This window comes from Drosophila takahashii, chromosome 3L, assembly GCF_030179915.1.
Source record: "Drosophila takahashii strain IR98-3 E-12201 chromosome 3L, DtakHiC1v2, whole genome shotgun sequence".
Classification (NCBI taxonomy): Eukaryota; Metazoa; Arthropoda; class Insecta; order Diptera; family Drosophilidae; genus Drosophila; species Drosophila takahashii.
This window is the reverse complement of record NC_091680.1, coordinates 30133187-30147623: the sequence shown is the minus strand read 5'-3', so window position 1 is coordinate 30147623 and position 14437 is coordinate 30133187. Positions and strand designations below refer to the sequence as shown.

The 14437-nt window shown below is 35.5% G+C and overlaps 1 protein-coding gene and 1 long non-coding RNA gene across 4 annotated transcripts in view; both read right to left on the bottom strand.

The window, feature by feature from the left end:
• The window catches only part of nAChRalpha4 (nicotinic acetylcholine receptor alpha4), a 510593-nt gene that overhangs the window by 208919 nt on the left and 287237 nt on the right, over window positions 1-14437 (bottom strand). The gene's annotated exons all lie outside the window — the stretch shown is intronic.
• On the bottom strand, window positions 10499-11080 carry LOC138913197 (uncharacterized). Its single transcript, XR_011418852.1, has 3 exons — window positions 10890-11080; window positions 10724-10794; window positions 10499-10619 (listed from the first exon to the last, which is right to left on the bottom strand). It is a non-coding gene; the product is annotated as an uncharacterized lncRNA (long non-coding RNA).

Genomic DNA, 14437 nt, shown 5'->3' with positions numbered 1-14437 from the left:
TAATTATTACATTTACACAAATTGCATATAGAAGGCGTTTATAGCATTTAAAAATACCTTTCAAACGAGATGCAGCACAAGTCTGTAGCTTTAGTAGTATATAAGTTACGGATTTCCGAATTTTAGCTATTTATAGCTGTTTTCCCGCTAAACTAGCGAGTTTTTCCAAAAGTGGTAGAACAAAAGTTTTTCATATCGATGTGATGAACGTCATATCAAATTTTCAAAACTTAAAAAACATGTTTTGGACAAACTGACAAACTGACAAACAAAATTAAATTTTCATTTTGGGAAGACGAAGGAAATCTTATTTTGGCTATAACTTTTGAACGGAGCGTCGGATTTTGACAAATGACCCCTCATTCGACGGGTATTTTCAAAAGGAATACAACTAAAATATTTCGAGGGGGCATTTATCCCCACCGGCCCCAACAGCTCCAAATTTCGAAATTTTCACTTTTTCACTTTCACCGCTCTCTCTCCCAAGCCAATTGATTTTCTTAGAGTCTTGGTATGCAATCCTGTTAGTTTTCGCAATACCTTTCGATAGGTGTATCATTCATTATGATCGGACCATCACAGTAGATTTTCATTTCTTCGTGTATATATAGTAGTCGCCTTCGCACACTCTCCTGGTGCGCTTCGTCATTAATTTGGGGATGGCTATCAAAAGGCAAAGTACTCATTTGCAAAAAAAAACCGCAAAAACAAACAAATAAATTTCCTTTAGGTAACAAATAACACATACGATCCATTTTATATTTTTCAAGTTTTAAAAATAATCACTTCTTAAAGTTTTGTGAAAAAGTCGAAAAGCTACATCAGAAATTGAAGAATTTTCCACTTTGAAAATACGATAAAAGAAAACTACTTTGCTAAATTCTTTAAAATCTTGGCATAAATTAGTTTAATGTATTTTAAAACAAGAAAGGAAGTAAACTTCGGCCAGCCGAAGTTTATATACCCTTGCAGGTATGCCTACTTAAAATGTTGTTTTTACAATGTCAAAAATCAAAACGCCTACTTTCTACAAAGTTACAATGGTTTTTTTCGGATTATTCCTATAGGAGCCATAAGCATAGTTGTCCAATCCGGCTCGTTCCGACTTAGAAGACTTTTAAGAAAGTTTCATCGCGATAGCTGTAAAACTGAGGGACTAGTTCGCATAGAAAAGGACAGACGGACATGGCTAGATGGACTCGGATATTGATGCTGATCAAGAATATATATACTTTATGTAGTCGAAAACGTCTCCTCCACTGCGTTGCAAACATCTGACTGAAATTATAATACCCTCTGCAAGGATATAAAAAAGAACCCCAAACTCTACTTTATTATTTTCCTAAATAAACAAAAGAGAACGCTTTAGTCGGGTGGCCCAACTATCAGATACGCGCTACTCAGCTAAAGGGATTGGGAGGGAGATGGAGATATAAAACTTTGATCGGGCATAAATTTTTAACGAATGGTCCGATTTAAAAAATGTCTTTTACATTTCGATAGGTATAAATAAACGAAACAAAATGGCGGTAAAATCTCTTATAATGTGGAGGCTGTTCATACACAATGTTGCTAAACATGACCAGCACTAACAAATCAAGCAGTCTCCAAATTGGTAACAGTACCAGGCGCCCAGTTTCACATACGGCTGGTAATAATTACTGATCAGCATATTCCACAAAGTCAGGACCCGCCAAGCAGTCAGCACTTTCTGCAGTGTCAGCCGAACAACTACGCCATCTGTTACCGTAATCAATTTTACTGACCTACTCTAGAACATACCTAACTTTGCTATTCTGGCCACTAAACTTCCGCATCTCCAATTAGTATATAATATACAATTACAATAAATCCTTTATCAACCCATCTTATAACTCTGCGGTCTTCCTTTCTGACCTCCGGGAAGAGGCCTCGTATTTCCAAAGCGTCTCCGTGCCGACAGTGCGAATTATCACTGTTTCTCGGCAGACCCGTCTGTGTGCTTACAGTCGCGTAGGCACAAACAGGCGCTAGACATATTTTCAAATCGTTTGTGGGCGTTAGAGGGGGAGTGACGCTCAGCTGATATAAACTTGCGCTGCGTAGGAAGCCCAACTTTTGTAGTTTCCGAGATCTCAGCGTTCATCCAGACAGACGGACATGTCTAGACTCCTGATCAAGAATATATTATATATACTTTACATGGTCGGAAATGCTTCCTGCTTCCTGTTACATACTTTTGCACGAATACAATATACCATTTTACTCTACGAGAAACGGGTATGAAAAACCTATTTTTGTCCAAAAATCGGATAAAAATATTATAGGTGCGATGTTTTTGGTCACAAGTCATAAAACCTCCTACTGTTGGACATAACATTTTTTTAATAATTCTGAATTTTGGGTATATAAGCTAGCTTACTTTCTTATTTTTCGTAAATATTGTGGGCGGCTAGGCCCCCAAGGGAATACTGTGCAACATTTTGGCTGATCTAGCTCTTACGGTCTTACGGTCCACTTTATAATCGGAAAAAATTGCGAGATCTTCAGAAAGGCCAGGCGCTTGAAAAAGCTAAGCGTTTTTTTTTGGTCCTTACACGACGGGAGATCGTTCACGTCACCCAATGCGTAGGAGCTGAGATAATCTGCCTTGAGAGTATGCAGAACCTTCATGATCTCCATATGAAGAGAAGGAAGGAGAAGAAAGGCGAGCTAAGAAAAGCAGCAGATGACTAAAATCTTTATCGTTAGAATTTATCTCCTAAATATGAAATGAATTATGGTTAGTTATACTTGTGTAAGAGCAGTCGTAATAGTCACTTATTTTTATTGGGATAACATAATTGTTCTTAAATTGCGCGTGTTTATGGATTCTATTCAACGTTACTGATATAGAAATATAGAGAGATGCTTCTCGGGTGTGTTTACTGACCGAACCGAACAATAGATATTTCTGATTTTGTTGAAGTAGTGGCTTTATTATGTTTTAAATATGTATAACAACGTTGTAGTAATTTTTTTTAATAGTAGTTTGCTCATTGAGCGGCATCTTAGCTTAGAAATAGAGAGCCTTGGACTAATTCCTGTTAACTCTACTATACCTATACACTTCTCCAATACTCCTAACAGTCTTCTTGCTGCTTTCTTTGTAATTGACCGTAGTAGGACTCTTTTATATGACCAAGTCTCAGTGCCATCTTTTTCAAAACATGTCTTAATCTATTTGACATATGAACTTAAAAAATGTTTCAAATTTTAGAAGAGTTGACCTCGATCTAAATTATATACATTTTAACAGACGTAAATGCCCAACAAGGTTTTTTAACTGAATGCATAGAATTGTTGTATGAAATATTTATACCCCTGAAATAATAATACCATACCATTTAATAATACCATAGCTTTAAAGATAAACCAACTAGTTACTGCTTAAAGAAGATGGAAAAGATACAATATTCCTGTATTGTCTAACTGTGATGTCCACTTGTATGCTGACGACGTTCATATGTATGTTAGCTGTCATATAAGAAGAATATTAGACTGTGTAGATATACAAAAGTAACGTGGAACTGTCAAATGTTAGTAAATGGGCAAAAATCAGTGGTCTCTCACTTAATCCGTCTAAGTGCAAGTGTATCGTTATAAGTAAAAAAGCTTCAAGCATCCGTAATCTCTCAAATTTACGTATTGGTAATTCTTTGATCTTTTATTTAGAGCATTTTGGCATTACAATTAGTTTCAATTAGGTACCAATATAACAGTTATTTCATTTTTTCCTGATTAAATAATCATCCACTTAGAAAATTGCTACAAAAAATTCGAGAATAGCATTGAGTTCTAAATTGGCTAAGCTATGCAAATCTGCAATGATTTTTATTTTATGAGTTTTATTTTTAAAAATCAATGGTAAAAATTATTTTTTAAGTTTTATTATAAAACTCAGGCAGTGATCGTTATTGATGAGTAAAAAAAAAATAAAAATCATCAATAACGATTATGTGTGATATTTATTTTATTAAACTCAAAACTTAAATTACACAGGCCGATAAAATGTTACATGGGTCGGTGTCCAGGCCTGCCACCTTTTTATTTCGATAAATGAGACTTTTCTAAGCATAAGTTGCCACTACGCCTATAGTCCATCAGCTCTGGTATTTGCGGTATTTTTAATTTAAGAAAATCACAAATTTTCTTCGTCTTTTGGGATATGTCTTTAAGAGTGGTAAACCAATTTTGGTAATCTTTAATCTTTTAATCGGAATTAAATAGTTACATGTCTCTTTTATACGGTCGTTTTTAAAAATTCATCTATCTCAACCACACAAGGAGGTGGGCGCATTAAAAAATTTTAAAGTCACAGCAAAGTTTATAAATCTTTATTTGTGAACAGCGTTTAAAAATTAAATAAAAATATTTTCTTCTACAATGCATTTTTGATCCAAAGACACCTTATGTCCCTAATTTTTGGGACACTCATCAGGTTTTTGTGAATTGTTTTGGAATTTTTCAAATTGTTTTTCTTACTTCCTTCACAGTGACGATTCACAAACAGTGACCATACCAGATTCTCCTAATTCCATAAAACAAGGTTAACAAGGCTTGCTGCAAAGCCTTGATTAAATAATGTCTGTAGCCACCATTGTGGTAATCGAAGCATTAACTTGGTGTTAACCCAACGCCGACAAACTGCCTTCGCTCTTTAGCGGGATAGAAATTAATCGGGTCACAGGAAAGTCGGTGCTCATGTAGCGTGTAACCTAACCTAGCCCGATCCTTAAAAAGGGATCAATTTTTATTTGATGAACAAATCATTGCATAAAAAGGAAAAAGTTAGTGCTGAACATTTAATGTGTCAACCAGGAGATAACTTGATACCATAATTCCTAATATTTTAATAAAAAAATAAACTTTAATTTAAAAAATCTTCGAATTGTAGTTCACAAACTTTAGTTTTTAAGGAAAATACAAGCATACACACATGCCAGAAATTATTAAAATGCAGCTAATTTAATAGCAAAAAGTAAACAATATAAGTTAAAGATTTGTAATTTTTTGTTTTTGTATTTAATTAGCAAACCCTTTAATAATACACAGTATACAAGAAAGGAAGCTAGCCTCGGCTTGCCGAAGCTACATACCCTTGCAGATAAAAGAAATACTTATAGTTTAATGCTTGTTCGAACGGTGCAGTCCATGGATTCCAGATATATTATTGCCTATTTAAAATGTTGTTTTTAAGTTGTCAAAAATCAAAACCCTGCTTCCTGCAAAGTTACAATGTATTTTCTTATATTTGTTTGATTATTCTTATGACAGCCTTAAGATAAAAAAGATTTAAAGCTGAGAGACTAGTTCGCATAGAAACGGACAGACGGACATGGCTAGATGGACTCGGGAATTTAGTGCTGATCAAAAATATATATATACTTTATGTAGTCGGAAACGTCTCATTTACTGCGTTGGAAACTTCTGGCTGAAATTATAATACCTCTGCAAGGGTATTCAAATTAAAACGAAACTTCTTTGACGTGCAGAGAAGGTATGAAATGATTAACTCTTAAAAATAGTTTCATTAAAACTAGCCATGCTTTCTTTTTCTGACTCAATCTCTTTAAAGTACCCTAAAAACTCTATTAAAATACATAGAATAAAATGAAAATTAAACTATTTTGACGTGCTAAGAAGGTATAAAATGATTAACTCTTGAAAATAGTTTCATTAAAACAAGACATGCTTTTTTTTGGTTTAATCTCTTGCAAAATATTTATTCATAGCTTTTAAGATTTAAGGTACTATTGCTTGCTTTGATAAGAAAAAACATGCATTATCCTGAAAAAAATGTTAAATATATTTCAATTATAATTTAACTTGTTTAAAAATATTTGTTGCCTTTGGCAATGTCACTTTATATATTAAATTATTTGCATTCTCTTAAAATGTTTACAATAATGAAAAGCAGCGTGCCGATTAAAGATTAAACTATTATTTATTTTATAAAAAGATAAATAAAAGATACCAAATTTCAAAATTTTTTCATTTCTTATAAATATAATGCTATTGCATGCGATTAAATAACTGAACGTCTAAAATGTGATAGAATATTTTAATCAATACATTTCCAAACGACTTAGACTACAATAAAATTTAAGTAGCACCTTGAAACCATCATAGGTCCAACTTCCTAATTTTAAGATGCAGGTCTGTACGTCATACGGAAAATACTCAACATCGATTGAACAAGAGGATTTATAAACGGCAGGAGGTTGCCAAATCACCAATCCATTATTATAGACTATTGCTTTTGTCATAAGTGTCACTTCATAATGACCATCAGCACTGAAAAATATACATTTTAACACAACTCCTATTACCATTTTAGACAAGCCAATAAATTGTTTCTGCAGTGGTTTATGCATACACAAATGTTGTATAATCATTTAATAAAAGCATTTTAAATACTTATTTTGAAGCTTATTTATTATATTTCTAATCTAATGCACAAAAAAGTTTAGCTATTTTAAGTATATTTCACATCAATTAAATTTCACGTTGTTATAAAAAGACATGTGTGCGTACTTACATTGCACGTCATATGAAAAGGATCAGTATCTCTCACTTACAAAGTGGCATTACCTTTCAGCTGGATAGTCAAACTGTGAAACAAATTTTGCCGGATAAATAATTAAAATACATTTTAATATAAAGATGACGTTTTTTAAGCAAGGACATTTTGAATGATTAGAAAACTATTAGGAGGATATTTGTGAATAATCGATGACATGTAACACTTGTATTCCCATGTAAATTATATTGTTAGTTTGGTCAGAAGTTAGCAATGCTCTTAAGTAAAAATACATTTAGTATATTCAGATTAGAGCAAACTTTAACTCCTTTACATATTAACATAGTAAAACATCCGAAAAAATGGCTCAGTATGGTAGCTTAATGTGAAAAATATAGTTGGTTTTTTTGGATTGGCCTTTGGCTGCAAAATCACTTTTAACCTTAAATCGCAAATTTGCTGGTAGAATTGAAATTATAATTAAAACTCATTAATTTTGTCAACACCCAACTACATACCTAATATTTTTCAAGTCGGAAAATTACAGTAACATATTCATGAAAAACAAGCCGGGCATGTTCAAGCCATTAAAACTTTCTGAAACGTAGCAGTAACACCACTATTATTTTGACCGCAGCTGTGCGTCTTTGGCTATAATTTTATCAATTTGTTTGTCAATTTAAAAAATCGCAATTTTTAAAAGTATTAAAAATGTTTTGACAGCAAAAAAAAATAAGAGAAAACGCTTTAGTCGGGTGCTCCACACTCAGATACCCCTTACTCAGCGTAAGGGAGTCCGAGAGAGATAGAGACGTACAACTTTGATCGCGCATAGCTTTTTCCGATTTGAGAAATTTCTTTTACATTTTGATAGGTATTGATAAACACAAAAAAACTGAATTTTTACTTTTGGCCAGAGCATGTAAAAAACAGTTGATCGTTTTTTCGTTTGCCGTCTCGGTCTGAACAAAACCGAAATAAATTTAAAAATTTGGTTTCGGTCCAAGCGAAACACTTCGTTAACGTTTGTTTCGGTTTTCGGTTGACCGTTCTCGACTGAAAATAAATTTTTACGGTCCTTCTATTTGAAAATACATATATGGTAAATAACAATTATTAGCACCAGGTGCATTACAATTGCTGTTACCATTATTTTCTAAAGAATACGCTGTTTTCAAGTTTTATGATAAAGCGCCGTTGGTGATGCTGTTATACGAGTAAAGATATACAATGGCCATCATCTCCTGAAGAATTCGCGGATTTAAGTCTTGTAAGATATAGCCTCTAAGTGATGGTGTTATAAGAGTAAAAATACATAATGGCCATCATTTTCTAAAGAACTCGCGGTTTTTTATTTTTTTTGATAAAGCGTATTAGTATTATCCGAGTAAATCATCTTCATCTTCCATAATCTTCTGAAGAATTCGCTTCTTTTTATTTTTTACATTAGGTAAAAATATAACTGGAAATATTGGTCTGCTACAGTTCTGTAGTTCGCGTTTAAGCTTAAGACAAAATAATATCCAAAATACTCTTTGTTTAAGATTTTTATATATAAAACACGGAATTATTTTTAAAAATTAAATTTAAAAAATGTAATTAGGTTTAAAATATTTGGAAAAAACAAACAATATTTTTGGTGTATAGAACATAATCTGTGTTTAAACACATAGGTATAAAAAGTCAAAAGACCGTTTTTGTTCTCCGTTCAGTTCAAAAGGTTTTTGATCAACCAAAACCGTTTTGAAACTAAAAATCGGTTACTGGTTGAGCAAAGACCAAAAATATTTGAAATAAAATGAACTGTTTCTATGTGACTATTTGCTCAAAGGGTCCCAAAGTGAGAGTTATTTTGAGACAGCTAGAAATAGTCAACTGTTTTTACATGCTCTGTTTTTGGCTTATTCCACGTGAAACGTGACAGGCCAATTTAAGTCAAATCTCAGAATCAATCGAAACTTTTTTTTCGATAGAGGATTGAAATATAAGGATGGGTTTTTTATTTTTTTTTATCTCTTACCGTTTAAATTCTGGACGCCGGAATACACGCAATTTCCGAAAAAAAATTATTCTCTCGTTGCTTCATCAATTCTTTACGAAGAGGTAAAATAAAATATTTTTATTTGCAAGACCTACTATTAAAGACAACGATTTTAGTTTAGCAACATTGCATCAAGCAACAACAGCGCAACGTGTAAGAAGATAACAGCAATACTAGAACGGGAGAGCAGAAAGGAGACGTTTCCGAATAAAGTATATATATTCTTGATCAGCATCACTAGACGAGTTTACCAGCCATGTCCGACTGTCCGTCCGTCTGTCCGTCCGTCTGTCCGTCTGTTTTTACGAAAACTAGTCTCTCAGTTTTTAAGGTATCGGGATGAAATTTTCCCAGAGGTCTTCTTTCTATTGCAGGTAGTATATAAGTCGAAACCGTTCGGATCGGACAACTATATCTTATATATCCCATAGGAAAGATCGCAAAATAAAACGTTAACAAAATTCTAGCTTTGGTGTTTTTTGAATTTTACTTTCTACTCTTGGGAACATTATTTATTTAATATTTCTGAATTTTGAATTTAATTTTTAAAAAATCGAATCATTATATCATATAGCTGCCAAAGGAACGGTCGGAAAATTAAATGGAAATAATAATGAGTGTCTTAATAAAGGTCAGAATAGTACCTAACATAACTGCATTTTAATTTTGGTTAATAATCTTATAGTTTGTTAGCTGTACGAGTTTGAATTTACCTCTGCTGTTAGCCATTGTATGGCGTGGCGATCGCCTTAAATCATTTTTATTTGGAAAATTTTTTTAAAGATGTTATTTTTATATGACTTTTTTCTTGCTTTAAGGTATAAGAAAAATCCAACAAAATGAAGTATGTTTCATTAAAATCGGTCAAATGTTGAAATATTGACAATTGTGGATTTAAAAAAAACATTAATTGGCTCCGCTGCACACACACACTTAGGAAATATATATATACATATGTACCCTGCAGTTCCATTTAGCGCCTTTTTGGCAGTGAATCACTGCTAGAAATTGAGCACTAAGCACTCAATCACTAGTGAATTTGTATGAAAAATAGCGATGATTTTAACATTGGCATGTCCTAAGGGCTCATCACTACCAGAAACTGGCGCTTTTTTAGCACCTGTTTATCACCATTTTTCATCGCCTAATTCATCACCAAATTCGTCGCCTTTTCGGCACTGTTTTAGCGCCTAAATATTACCCAAAATCATTAGCAAATAGAGAAATTGGTTGCGTTCAGCAGAACAACATGATCACTGATCACTGATGGATCAGTAATCAGTAATCAAGTTTGTTCTGCTGAACGCTCATGATACATTTCGACGACGTAAAAGTAAAATATACAACAAATATTGCGCGCGCAATTTAAAAATATATATTTTTCCCGCCCCCGAAACTGCAGCACTGCTCACAGCTATCGTGGATACATAAAAATCAAAAATGGCCGAACAATTATAAAGAATTCAGCCGAATTTATGGTTTTTTTAAATTATTTTGTTAATAAGTTTCGATATTTCGACTATCGATACATGCCAGAAGTCATGTATCATGTATCAAGAAATGGTAGCGTACTTTTTTTTCGCTACCTGATCACTGATGCAAAATTCTTGCATCTTGATCAGTGATCATGTGCGTTCAGCAGAACTATCGTAAGAAATCCATCAGTGATCAGTGATCATGTTGTTCTGCTGAACGCAGCCATTGTCATCACTATTATCACCTATTCACTGCCTATTTTCATCACCTATTCACTGCCCATTTTCATCACCTCCCATTTTCATCACCTCCCATTTTCTTTAAAAATATGTTTCGCCTTTATCAAAAGGTTTATTTCTTTTCAATTCATTTTACTACATCATTTTTGGTAAATTATTTTCATACTTTTACATTAAATTAATAGATTTTTACCAACTACGGTGACTTGTAGGGTCTTCGGTACGTTTGTCATGGCTTCCGGAGTCTTGGTAAGCTCCGTTTTCGCGCATGGATATTTTTCACACATCTCCGCATCCTCTCCGGAGGCTCTGCAGGCTCCACCTAACAAATGAATTTGGAAAATATATATTTTTATAATGTTATATAATATTAGAATATTAGATAAGAATGATAAAAACTTAATTAGAAGTGCAAGAATAACATACTATTGGGCTGTAGGACAAAATGATCTCATCTGAAATTATATTGCTTATGCACCATGTACCATCAGGTCGACCTATAAATATTAAAAATAAAACATACAAATTCTAAAAATGAGAAGCTATAATAATTTAGACAAGGCAAAGTTTTATACACTTGAAAATTACTTACCTAAAAATTTACTCTTTATTAATAGCACTTTTGTTTGAACTCGAAAACAACTTATCACAGTTAAAACGCAATTGAAAACAGCGGAAAAACGGCGCCTGCCTTTGAGAAATAAAAAAGAATACTGAGCGTGAAAAGCAACATCTGCAATTTCAATCTCTCTTGTTGTTCTTTTCCCTTTGCCACGATCGCGCTTGCCTAATTTCTCCCCTACCCCTGCGCAGAGATAGAGATTGAAAGAGTGAAATTTGGGAGAGCGTCGTCTCTGGCGCCGTTTCGGTTGGCTCCGTCGGCGACACTGTCGGCCTAGGGATGGTCATGGTGGAACTATACAAGGTGGTCTCGTCAGCTCTGCTGAGGACATTAAATATGGTTACCTCTCTGTCTCTCTTAAGCGATAGAATGAGAAAGCTAGATACAGACTGGCACAAATAACGTCCTCAAAAGAGGGCAGCCCTCGCGACGAGATCACCTTGTATAGTTCCACCATGGTGATGGTGTTGTGATGAATTTTTACCAAAACTCATCACCTGCTCCTCACCATTTTTATACCCGTTACTCGTAGAGGAGCAAGGTTCTACTACTCGCAGCGCAAGGTTGTTTCAAAAGGGTGCCACGCCCCCTCCTACAATCGCCAATATATGATTTTAAAAATTTCAATATTTCGGAAAAGTAAAAATGCAGTTTTATTGTGTTTATCAATACCTATCGAAATGTAGAAGAAATTTTTTAAATCGGACCATTCGTTAAAAAGTTACGGCGGATTAGCGGATTTCTGATAGTCGGGGCACCCGACTATAGCGTTCTCTCTTGTTAGGCGCTTATTTACTGCTATTTCAGCCCCTTAATTTCGTAGAGAGAGAGAGATTGAGAGAGAGACGCTTGGTAAAAGAGTCGATTCTGCCGAGGCTCTGCCAGAGTCGCAGTCGACTCAGCGCTATTGTAGCGCTCGGTCTGAATTCAGGAACTGCAGGGTAAAAAATACGCGCATTTTACACACACAATTCCTAGATATGTGCGTGTATGTGTGCATTAGGGAGGTCCAAAAAATGAAATTCTATTCTCACCCCTTAACATGGTATATTAAAGCAAGCAAAAAATGTATGTACGACAAAAATTTTTTTCGAGATTTAGACCTTGCGAAACGTCTTCAAAGTTTGCTTTAAAATGACTCATACGAAATGTATAACAGTTCGAATTTGGTCGAAAAAAATCGTTCTCCCATTTCTTGTTTTGTATAATTATGAATATCGTTGGAATAATTGGTATAAAAAGGAGAGCAAAACATCAGCTGAATTGTTTATATATATGCCACCTTGATTAGAAAAACTTTTTGATCGAAGGCAACAGTGCGTATAAACTTTAAAACCAATTCACAGACCCTAAAACACGATTTTTTTAAAAATTTTCTTTTGGTATACCTCGAATACCAACAATGCACACCGTATAAGCGGGTGAGAGTAGGACCTTAAAAATTTCAATACAAATGTGGACCGCCCTAGTGTGCATTGCAGCTGAATAAGGGAGTGAGATTTGCTTAAATTCAACTTCATTATAGTACTGATATCCTTTTGCTAACATAATATTTCATTTGTTATGAACTTATTTGGCCGGCGAGCCCTCTCACACCTCTCCCAAGGACGTCCGTCCAATAAGCCTCTCCTCCTTCTTGTTAAAGAACCTGGAAAGGCTAATTGACACTCACATCAGACTAACTATCAACCCTAGTAACGGGTATTTAATAATCGGGGAACTCGACTATAGCGTAAATCCGTGTAAATCCAGAAAAGACAGAATTAGTTTTATTTACAAGGAAGTATAAGTTACCAAATCTAACTCTCCCAAGACTACACCAACCTCGCCTTACTCTTAGCAACCAAGCTAAATATTTAGGCGTCATCCTTGACAAGAAACTCCTTTGGGCAGAGAACATCGCGGACCGTACATGCAAAGCGGCCATAGCACTCTTTGCTTGTAAAAAAGCCATAGGGAGAAAGTGGGGCTTCGCTCCCGTAATAGTCCACTGGCTATACAGTGCAATAGTCAGACCCATTCTCCTCTACGGAAACATCGTATGGTGGCACTCCCTAGAAAAGAAATGCAACCTAAAGACTCTGCACAAGATCCGATGAAGCGCAGAACTCTGCATAAGTGGGGCGCTTCGCACAACCGCCACTGGATCATTGAAAACAATTCTTGACCTAGAACCTTTAGACCTGCTGGCCAAAAGCTGGGCATCAGCAACGGCGCTGAGGCTCCGCGAAGCGTCGGCCTGGTCTACAGGCTCATCAGGTCACTCCATTATACTAACAAACAGCGTTATATACCACACGTAACAGACTACTTCCCACCCATAGTCAACTTCGAAAAAAGATACGAGATCCTCATACCCACTCGCACAGACTGGGATCACCTCCCTCACCAGATCGAAAACGCCGTCAATACGTACACGGATGGCTCCAAGCTTAACTTGCAAACAGGAGGGGGAGTTTTCTCGCCTGAACTAGACATAAAAGTCTCTTTTCGACTACCAGATCACTGCAGTCTCTTCCAAGCGGAAGTGATGGGAATCCAGAAAGAACCAACTGGTTCGAGAAACCCAATAACCCATGAGCTAGGGAAATGGATCTATTCTGAGATCATATGGTATCACAAGGGGCGCAAGGCGGCCTAAGTGAGGGGATTATTATATAATCGCCAACCATGCTCACCTCACCTAACCTAACCTAGTTGGTCCTGTGGTACCTCAAACCAAAGAGAATATAAACACTTAAGCTAGGTACACTCGATGCAAAAAATTTGCAGCAACTGGAATGACGCAAACAAATTTACACTTATGTACATATAAGTGCAACCATTTTGCTGCTAGCAAAAAACTTGCTTGCATCGTGTGTTCCTAGCTTAAGAGGTGTAACGCCCATACAACCGGCAAAATTTGTGGTGTGGATTCATAAAGTGGATTTACAATCGTCATAGTGTGCGTTGTCCGTGTTAGATTCTTTGGTTGACTTAGGGCCGGTTTCTCGAGTCCCTGTCAAAGTCCCTGATAGCTATCTGTTCGAAAAACTTAAATACCAGATAAACTGTTCGTAAAAGCAAATCCGCTTTTTCGACTACTTCAATTTATCTGAACGAGAAACAATTACAGAGTGCTGTTAACGCACAGAATTGTGCTGTGAAGCGCAAAAAATGGCGTGCTTCGATTATTTCATCAGCTGTTTGGGTATAATTCAAAGGAAAAGTCAGCTGGGATTTCGTTTCTTCTTCATAGTTGGCTTTGGGAAATCAGCTGTCATTCTATCGAGCCGAAAACGCTTAACAGGGACTCCGAGTCCCTGTCAAAGTTAGCTCTCACATTGGTGCTCGAGAAAGCCAAAATGCCTTAACAGGGACTTTATCTGTTCGAGAAATGTTAGCTGGCACTCGAGAAACCGGCCCTTAGTGTATAATTTCGTTTTGTCTGCGGCAAAATAGGCTCAAAGTCGCATCTGACTGACGCGTCGTAACCAGGGCTTGTGGGCTAGGGGTGTAGTCGCTCGGCTGCGGATGGT